The 9831-nt window shown below is 45.0% G+C and overlaps 1 long non-coding RNA gene across 1 annotated transcript; it reads left to right on the forward strand.

Moving 5' to 3' along the window:
• The first annotated feature begins 528 nt into the window (after nt 1-528).
• LOC142100045 (uncharacterized) lies at nt 529-7295 on the forward strand. Its single transcript, XR_012678669.1, has 2 exons — nt 529-693; nt 6282-7295. It is a non-coding gene; the product is annotated as an uncharacterized LOC142100045 (long non-coding RNA).
• The last annotated feature ends 2536 nt before the right edge of the window (nt 7296-9831 follow it).

Below are 9831 nucleotides of genomic sequence, written 5' to 3' on the forward strand. Positions count from 1 at the left end.
ACAATGTCCCCTTAGCCACATGTTATTGGACAATGCAGTTGTAGTCTGATGAGCTGGGGAACAAAAGCATGGGCTATAAAAAGTACTTGCTATAATCCACATTATGTGAGAAATGAGAAACAGAATGCTCACAGGGTTATCACACTCATTTCATCACACAAGTGTTCTTAAACATAATGGTTAATATGTTTTGCTGGGTCCAGTCTGGACAATCCAGGACTCCGATAGCATCTGGTACCTTGGTTGACTTTGGATAATACAATGGTATAAAATTATTGGCAAAAACATTGTTAATAGAGTAGCAATAAAATTAGAATCACACAATAACAATGCTACTTGGTTCTCTGATGGCCTAATACCCCAATGGCGTCAGTCTGTCACATCATTACGAAGGTCATTTGTCTTGCAGCAAAGTAGAAGAAAATTTACTGACATTAGATTTGTTCACTACCCGGATGAAGACAGCTTATATAAAGAAAGTAAATACAGAAGAACATTAAACTAAGTTTCATCTGCCAATACATCCTGTGCTTTTGCACGATAAATTACATAAATGTTCCTATAAATTCCGGAATAATAAATTAGAACAGTATACAAAATCTGCCTGGAGCTAAACGTCTATTGCATAATGTTGCCAGTAATGAGAACCTGTATATTACAACCTGCAGAACCAGGGACACTGAAGTCGCTTTGGTAAGTTAGCTCTCAATTTAAAAACACATATGTATGGCCCAAATATATGGGACTCTCATTGTTTAGAGTAGGACCACCCTATTAGCAAAAGCACCTTGGCGTGGTGGGTGGCTTCAACATACATTTGCAAATGTGTGCAACTGAGACTTTTGCATTTTTATCTACAGTGGAAATAGCAGATCTGTTGCTGGCTGAATTTGTCTGTGTTTTTTCCTTTTAGGATAACCCCACCCTTTCATGCACCTGTTATAGCCTATAAATTGATTTGAGCAACTACCAGTTCTTTATTTCTTTATTTCTTTATTTAGTCGTTTGTGAACATTCTGATATCTGTTATTCTGTGGTATATGTTAATCTGTTTAAATAGCTTCTGTATAACTCTCAAGTATGAAAATTTATATGGATCAGTCTCAATTTGGAGGGAATGTCCCACTTTCTTAACAGTCTGTCCCTATGTCTCAACAGTTGGGAGCGTTGGGATGTATGAGGTTGTGAGCGAAGCGACCCTACAACACACCACTAGCCAACTTAGCTGTTTATTCTTTGAAAAAGCTCTTATAGAACCATTAATGTATTAGGCAGCATAACAAGCCACATCATAGCGCAGCAAATGACAACCATTTTTATATCTATTAAGTTTTACTCCCAGGGGCAGAACAATGCATCATCGGGCCCCATTTGGGTAGGGGCTCAGCAATGCCATTATTGTCTTCGAGGCCCACCAGCTCTGTTATCAAAAGAGCAGAGTGGGGGGCCTCATCTGAGCGTGTGTGTTCTGGAGCACGCACCTCTCAAATGTGGTCTCCTCTCTGCTCTTAAAAGGGTCTCAGGAGTAGCATGGCCTCAGATGGGCAGCAAGCCGACATTGTTGTGCTCCCCTCTCCTCCACACCAATGAGCCGCCACACCCTCTGCTCCTACTATGTTTTTCCTCTGGTTACTCTCATTAATTTCATGGTGAATTGACATATCCCTATGTGCGTATTTAGCTATATTTAGCTATATTTCTATCCTATTATATAGCTATACTTCTATCTCAAGTATATAATTACATTCTTATTCTTGGTGTACTACTATATTCCTAGCCTAGGGATTTGCTATATTCCTAAACTAGGTATATAGATATATCCCCAGCCCACATATATAGCTACTGTAGGCACTTTACCAAAGTTGTTTTAATATCTGCAATTGAACTGATCAGGAACTGGACACAACAATTACACAAATGGTGTTGTGAAGACAGAAGTCACTATTTATAGGCCATCTTCCTAGGTATACAGAAGCATAAATGTTATGTTATAGAAAGCTGCAGCTGAAACTAAAATTTTACTTGAAAAGTAAGTTACGTTTCTGTGAACCCCATCTCCCTAGGGAATCCAGCCCTGAGCTGACCAGAGGTTGGTTGCCATTATTGCAAGGGAACCCCACACTGTGGGATTCCCTGCTGGCAAAGCCTAGTGCTGGTACTAGTACAATCCAGTGCACATCCCATTAGGAAACAGGACGCTATTCCTGGGCTCGGTGGCGATAGTTCACATCACCACTGCCGGTAATTACGTTTCCTCCATTCCTCCAGGGCCGGCGCTACCATTAGGCAGCCTTAGGCAGCTGCCTAGGGCGCCGGCCTCTGGGGGGCGGCACTGTGGCCGAGGAGACTGATTATTAAAAAAACAATTATTAATAAGTTCATTTTAAGCGGGCGGCGCGATCGCCGCCGGGCGGATCGTCCGCCCGCAATATAGTAGTCCTGTAGACCTAAGCGGTGCTGCACTGTAAGCAGCACCGCATTTTCAAATGTGCCTGGCGCCTGGCAGCGTCGTGACGCCAGTGTAGAGAGCCGACAGGAGTCTGACAGAAGTAAAGAGAGAGGAAAGAAGCAAGAAACAAGAGGCGGAGAAGAGAATGGAAGAAAAGTGAAGGTGAGTACAGAAAAGGGGGAGAGGTAGTGAAAGTATGGAACAGAGAAACGGAGGGGAGGGTGACAGAAGTATGCTGCAGAGAAACGGAGGGGAGGGTGACAGAAGTATGCTGCAGAGAACCGAGGGGGGAGGAGGAGTGGATGCTACAGTAAAAAGGGGAAGAGGGAGAATGAATGCTACATAAAATGTGTGTGGTGGAGAATGGAAGCTACATAAAATGTGTGTGTGGGGGGATAATGGAAGCTACAGAATATGTGGGGGGGGGGGAGAATGGATGCTACAGTAAATGTGTGTGTGGGGGAGAATGGATGCTACAGAAAGTGTGGGGGGGGGAGAATGGATGCTACAGAATATGTGGGGGGGGGGAGAATGGATCTACAGAATATGTGGGGGGGGGAGAATGGATGCTACAGTAAATGTGTGTGTGGGGGAGAGAATGGATGCTACAGAATATGTGGGGGGGAGAATGGATGCTACAGTAAATGTGTGTGTGTGGGGGAGAGAATGGATGCTACAGAAAGTGTGTGGGGGGGGGGAGAATGGAAGCTACATTAAATGTGTGTGTGGGGGGAGAATGGATGCTACAGTAAATGTGTGTGTGGGGGAGAGAATGGATGCTACAGAATATGTGGGGGGGGGAGAATGGATGCTACAGTAAATGTGTGTGTGGGGGAGAATGGATATTACAGAAAGTGTGTGTGTGGGGGAGAGAATGGATGCTACAGAATATGTGGGGGGGGGGGAGAATGGATGCTACAGTAAATGTGTGTGTGTGGGGGAGAGAATGGATGCTACAGAATATGTGGGGGGGGGGGAATGGATGCTACAGTAAATGTGTGTGTGTGGGGGAGAGAATGGATGCTACAGAAAGTGTGGGGGGGGGGAGAATGGAAGCTACAGTAAATGTGTGTGTGGGGGGAGAATGGATGCTACAGTAAATGTGTGTGTGGGGGGAGAATGGATGCTACAGAAAGTGTGGGGGGGGGGGGGGAGAATGGATGGTACAGAAAATGTGTGTGTGTGTGTGGGAGAATGGATGCTACAGAATATGTGGGGGGGGGGAGAATGGATGCTACAGTAAATGTGTGTGTGGGGGAGAATGGATGCTACAGAAAGTGTGTGTGTGGGGGAGAGAATGGATGCTACAGAATATGTGGGGGGGGGAGAATGGATGCTACAGTAAATGTGTGTGTGTGGGGGAGAGAATGGATGCTACAGAAAGTGTGGGGGGGGGGGAGAATGGAAGCTACAGTAAATGTGTGTGTGAGGGGAGAATGGATGCTACAGTAAATGTGTGTGTGGGGGGAGAATGGATGCTACAGAAAGTGTGTGGGGGGGGGAGAATGGATGGTACAGAAAATGTGTGTGTGTGTGGGAGAATGGATGCTACAGAATATGTGGAGGGGAGAATGGAAGCTACAGAATATGTGGGGGGGGGGGAGAATGGAAGCTACAGTAAATGTGTGTGTGGGGGAGAGAATGGATGCTACAGAAAGTGTGGGGGGGGGGGAGAATGGATGCTACAGTAAATGTGTGTGTGGGGGGAGAATGGATGCTACAGAAAGTGTGTGTGGGGGGAGAATGGATGCTACAGTAAATGTGTGTGTGGGGGAGAATGGATGCTACAGAAAGTGTGTGTGTGGGGGAGAGAATGGATGCTACAGAATATGTGGGGGGGGGGGGAGAATGGATGCTACAGTAAATGTGTGTGTGTGGGGGAGAGAATGGATGCTACAGAATATGTGGGGGGGGGAGAATGGATGCTACAGTAAATGTGTGTGTGTGTGTGGGGGAGAGAATGGATGCTACAGAAAGTGTGGGGGGGGGGGAGAATGGAAGCTACAGTAAATGTGTGTGTGGGGGGAGAATGGATGCTACAGTAAATGTGTGTGTGGGGGGAGAATGGATGGTACAGAAAGTGTGGGGGGGGGAGAATGGATGGTACAGAAAATGTGTGTGTGTGTGGGAGAATGGATGCTACAGAATATGTGGGGGGGGGGGAATGGATGCTACAGTAAATGTGTGTGTGGGGGAGAATGGATGCTACAGAAAGTGTGTGTGTGGGGGAGAGAATGGATGCTACAGAATATGTGGGGGGGGGGAGAATGGATGCTACAGTAAATGTGTGTGTGTGGGGGAGAGAATGGATGCTACAGAAAGTGTGGGGGGGGGAGAATGGAAGCTACAGTAAATGTGTGTGTGGGGGGAGAATGGATGCTACAGTAAATGTGTGTGTGGGGGGAGAATGGATGCTATAGAAAGTGTGGGGGGGGGGGGAGAATGGATGGTACAGAAAATGTGTGTGTGTGTGGGAGAATGGATGCTACAGAATATGTGGAGGGGAGAATGGAAGCTACAGAATATGTGGGGGGGGGGGGAGAATGGAAGCTACAGTAAATGTGTGTATGGGGGAGAGAATGGATGCTACAGAAAGTGTGGGGGGGGGGGGAGAATGGAAGCTACAGTAAATGTGTGTGTGGGGGGAGAATGGATGCTACAGAAAGTGTGGGGAGGAGAATGGAAGCTACAGTAAATGTGTGTGTGGGGGGAGAATGGATGCTACAGAATATGTGGGGGGGGGGAGAATGGATGCTACAGTAAATGTGTGTGTGGGGGAGAATGGATGCTACAGAAAGTGTGGGGGGGGGGGAGAATGGAAGCTACAGTAAATGTGTGTGTGGGGGGAGAATGGAAGCTACAGTAAATGTGTGTGTGGGGGAGAGAATGGATGCTACAGAAAGTGTGGGGGGGGGGGGAGAATGGAAGCTACAGTAAATGTGTGTGTGGGGGGAGAATGGATGCTACAGAATATGTGGGGGGGGGAGAATGGATGCTACAGTAAATGTGTGTGTGGGGGAGAGGATGGATGCTACAGAATATGTGGGGGGGGGAGAATGGATGCTACAGTAAATGTGTGTGTGGGGGAGAGAATGGATGCTACAGAAAGTGTGGGAGGGGGGAGAATGGAAGCTACAGTAAATGTGTGTGTGGGGGGAGAATGGATGCTACAGTAAATGTGTGTGTGGGGGGAGAATGGATGCTACAGAAAGTGTGGGATTACACTTATAAATGTCCTTAAGTTAGAGACTATGGAGTCTATGTACTAAAATAGTGCCGTGACAAATTGCAGCTATGCAAGGGCATAGGTGACATATGTGAGAATAGCTAGTGGGCAGATGGGCATGTGTGAGTGAAGTTGGTGGACAGCGGGTACATGTCAGTCTGTAACAGGTGAGTGATGTCATGTTTTCTTTTTTTTTGTTTGTTTGGTTCTGAAATCTAACATTTAGAGCCTCCACTCTAGATATCCTGTGTTTGCTCCTGGGCAGCAGTGAAGCCTGGACAGCATTCTGCGCCAGACATCAGTGCTGCGTCAGACATCTGAACTGCACCCTAGCCAGCCAAGAGGAGGTAAGAGTTATTTTTATTTCAAAATCTCTAAGTGTGTTAGGGGCTGTGAAATAAAAAAATATTTTTTTATTTGGGGGGGAGGGGGGGGGGGGGGCGACGAGCTTAAACTTTGCCTAGGGCGCCGGGCAACCTTGCACCGGCCCTGCATTCCTCTATTTATATGGGACTCTGGCACCATTAGGGTGCCAGAGTATTGGGTCCCCTTACACCAACGCTTCCTGTGTTTGACTTGTATCGTGTTCCTGGTTCTCCCTTCTAGCTTTGGTGATTTGTTCCTGTGACTGACTTCGACTGCCTGACTACGTTTTTGGATTTCCCTTCGGTACCTTTCCTCCTAGCACGGTTTGACTCGGGTTCCCTGACTCACTCATCCATCTAATTGCTTCGCTGGTTACTCTCTTTGAGGACCGCGTCCTAGGTGTCTCCTGCAGCTAAGTCCAAACTCCCTTGTTGGGGTCCCTGGTGAAGACCAGAAGTAAATTAGACTCTGCACCTCTCTGTAGAGTTGAGCCAAAACCAGCAAGCTATCCTCCAGTTTCATAAATAACATGACAGTAGCACTAGGGTCAATATGTTTTTCTTGAGGGAGGGGCCACAATGATTTTGTTTTGTTTTGTTTTGCTATGTATTAATTGTTTTGTGCCGGCATGTCTGGTGGCTATATTACAGGTTGAATGATGTTATTGTGACTGTTGACTTTACTATCTGTCGACAGTCAAATGTCGCCATTTTAGCCACAAAGACACACTGAAACTGTCGACATTTTTGACTATTGACCTTTTGGTGTCAACAGTCTGGCTGTCGACAGGTTCAGCGTTGACATTATGTACTCAACCCAGTGTAGCTTGTGTCTGATTAGCTGAAGTGTGGGAAAACTACCCTGAGTTGCTTTTTGTGTATGGACCCTCAAGGCCAATTAAGTACATTTTTGTCGTGGCTCTGCAAGGAGCAAGTGCTCATCCTTTTTATCAGACTTTTTCTAAAATAATTTTCTGATTGGATTATTTCAGGGCAGAAGCCAGAACATTACCCGTAGATTTAATAATAGAAACGAGGAATTTGGTTGAGTATTTAAAATAAAATAATACATCAATCGGTGTGTGTGTGTGATATTTTACTATTAGCAATGTTTGTGCAACTATATGTTTCAATGGGCTCTGGCTGTCAAGGTTTGCTTGTTGTTCTTCAAATGTATATGTACATAAAAAAACTATGTATTTTAAAGCAGAGAATATTACAATTTGTCAGTAAAAATAAAGGCCATTTTTCACAACTTTGTTTTGTGTTCATTTCACAGGTAATACGTTTTATATATTTTTATTTTCTACTTAAGTTAATTATCTGTTTGTTCTATTTGTATAATTGTTCCCTTGGATATATTTACATAATTACTACCTTGGATGTGAACAGGAACCAATACACATAAATATGTAGTATAGCACATATAAGCGCTCATTTAGAGTTGGACACATGACAACATTTTTGCATAAGATATATATTGCTGTCCTGTGCTTGAGCACTTATATGTATTTGTATACATCCGTATTCAGATTTTTGCACATCATTGACTAATGCCTGACTAATGCCTGATATAAGCATAAACTGAGTACAGTAAGGTTGTATTCATGTAATTGCCATGAGACAATAAGACACATCCCTAGATACACCTTTATAAGTCATTTATCTTGCAGGTACTGTAGGACTGGTGCAGTGATACACAATGATGATGATGATGACTATCAGCAGCACTATCTAGCCGCTTCTGAGGGGCTGACTGCGTATTGACCTCTTCAACTAAAAGCACTTAAATATCGCAGCTACATTACATCAAGTTGTAGATGTCTGTTCACATTACTTAACTGACTTTTCCAATTGGACTACTGCAGGATTTTTAAAGGGGAAAACAATGGATGTGGAAGTGTTTGCATTTAATTACATTTGATATTGAAAATGCAAGTTGCGCTCTAATTAGATTAGATATGTACAAATAGGGTAATTCGACTTTTACATTTACTTCTGAGTGTCAAGCCGCATCTCTATTCTATCCTTAGGCACATTTCCTGGCTTTGTCATAAGTACACTCCTTTTCAGAAGTAAGGTTTGCACCCGCTCCAGGGCAGGTGCAACTCATGGCTGATAGCAGGGCCGGACTGGGACTAAACATCAGCCCAGGCAATTGAAGCAGACAGGCCCACCTCTTTTGATGAGCAGGAAAAAACTGTGTTGCTGCAGCACCAAGGGCGTGGCCACATTATGTTGAGGGCGTGGTCAACATGGGGCATTGATACATACATTATAATAAAACATTACATTTTTCAGGTCCTCCCTATCCACATCATGCTACCTCCCACCCCAGAAACACATTACAACACCCCAATCCACTGTACTTATCTATGCTTCTGCTGCTGCTGACATCCATCAGGGTGGGAACTTCCTGTTGAGTGAGCAGGGAAGCTCTTAGTCTCACAAGATTAAAAAAATCTCATGCGACTTGTCCTGTCCGGGAACTTGGAGCAACTATCAGATTCCTCCTGCTAACCAGAGCTGGATTAAGGCTCGGGGGGCCCTAGGCACTTAAGACAGGGGGGCTCCTATGATGTAATATGGTTATTAGACACATTTTCAACAAATACACAGGCAATACTGTGAGCACTACTGTTAGGTGCACACAAATCTGCCTTCACAAGCAGTATAATGTGAAGTAGGACATACCTCCCAACTGTCCTTGCAGTCAGACCAAATCCTGACTAAGCGGAACAGTCACCCACCAAATTCAGGACAGTTGGCAGACTGTCCTGCTTTCTCCTACCTGTCTTGTCATTGTCACCGCTTGTGGCTGCTGGTGTCTTTAGATCAGTTGCTGCTTGTCTGGATCCTGAAATGTTGGGGTCCCTATTTGAAAAAAAAATAAGGTACATGAAATTTAGAAAACTCATACCAGCACCGCTGTTAAATCAAAATAGCACCCTCGTTTTAAAATTAGGCTTTACTCCAGCTCCGACATTAAAATAATAGTATTCCCATTTAATAAATAATCCTATTTCCCTCCCTACATACAGCCCCAGCATTAAATTAATAGTATTTACATTTCATAAATATACCTATACCCTGCAACCATCACTGCCATTAAATTCATAGTCACATTTAATAAAGAGACCTCATTCTCCCCAAACTCAGCCTCACATTCAATAGCCCCAAACCACCCCCTGTGCCTTTTATCCCTCCCCCCTTTCTTCATCCCCCTGTGCCTTTTAACTCTCCCCCTTTCTTCATCCCCATGTGCCTTGTATCTTTATCCCACTTTCTTCCTTCCCTTGTGCTTTTTATCTCTCCCCCCCACCTCTTCATCCCCCTGTGCCTTTATCCCCCCCACTTCTTCATCCCCCTGTGCCTTGTATCCCTCGCCCCCTTTCTTCCTCCCCCTGTGCCTTTTATCACCCCTTCTTCATCCCTGTGTGCCTCTTATTCCACCCTTCTTTATCCCTGTGTGCCTTTTATCCCCCCCCCCTCTCCACTTCTTCATCAGCCTGTGCCTCTCTTTCTTTCTCCACTTTTTTACTTACCTCTGAATTACTTTCTTTCATCTTTCTTTTCTTTTCTTCTCTTTTCTCTCTTCTGTCTTCTTTCTTCTCTCTTCTGTGTCGCCGCTCCTCACTGAATGTCGGGCGTGACGTGATGACATCACACCCAGCATTCAGTGCAAGTGGAGGGGGAGATGGACGCAGGCACTGCAATCATGTGACTCACATGATCTCGCTCGGGCGCACCCCCCTCCCCATGCTGCCAAAAAAGAAATAGTTAAAAAAAAT

The sequence above is a fragment of the Mixophyes fleayi genome, chromosome 8 (genome assembly GCF_038048845.1).
Source record: "Mixophyes fleayi isolate aMixFle1 chromosome 8, aMixFle1.hap1, whole genome shotgun sequence".
Lineage (NCBI taxonomy): Eukaryota > Metazoa > Chordata > Amphibia > Anura > Limnodynastidae > Mixophyes > Mixophyes fleayi.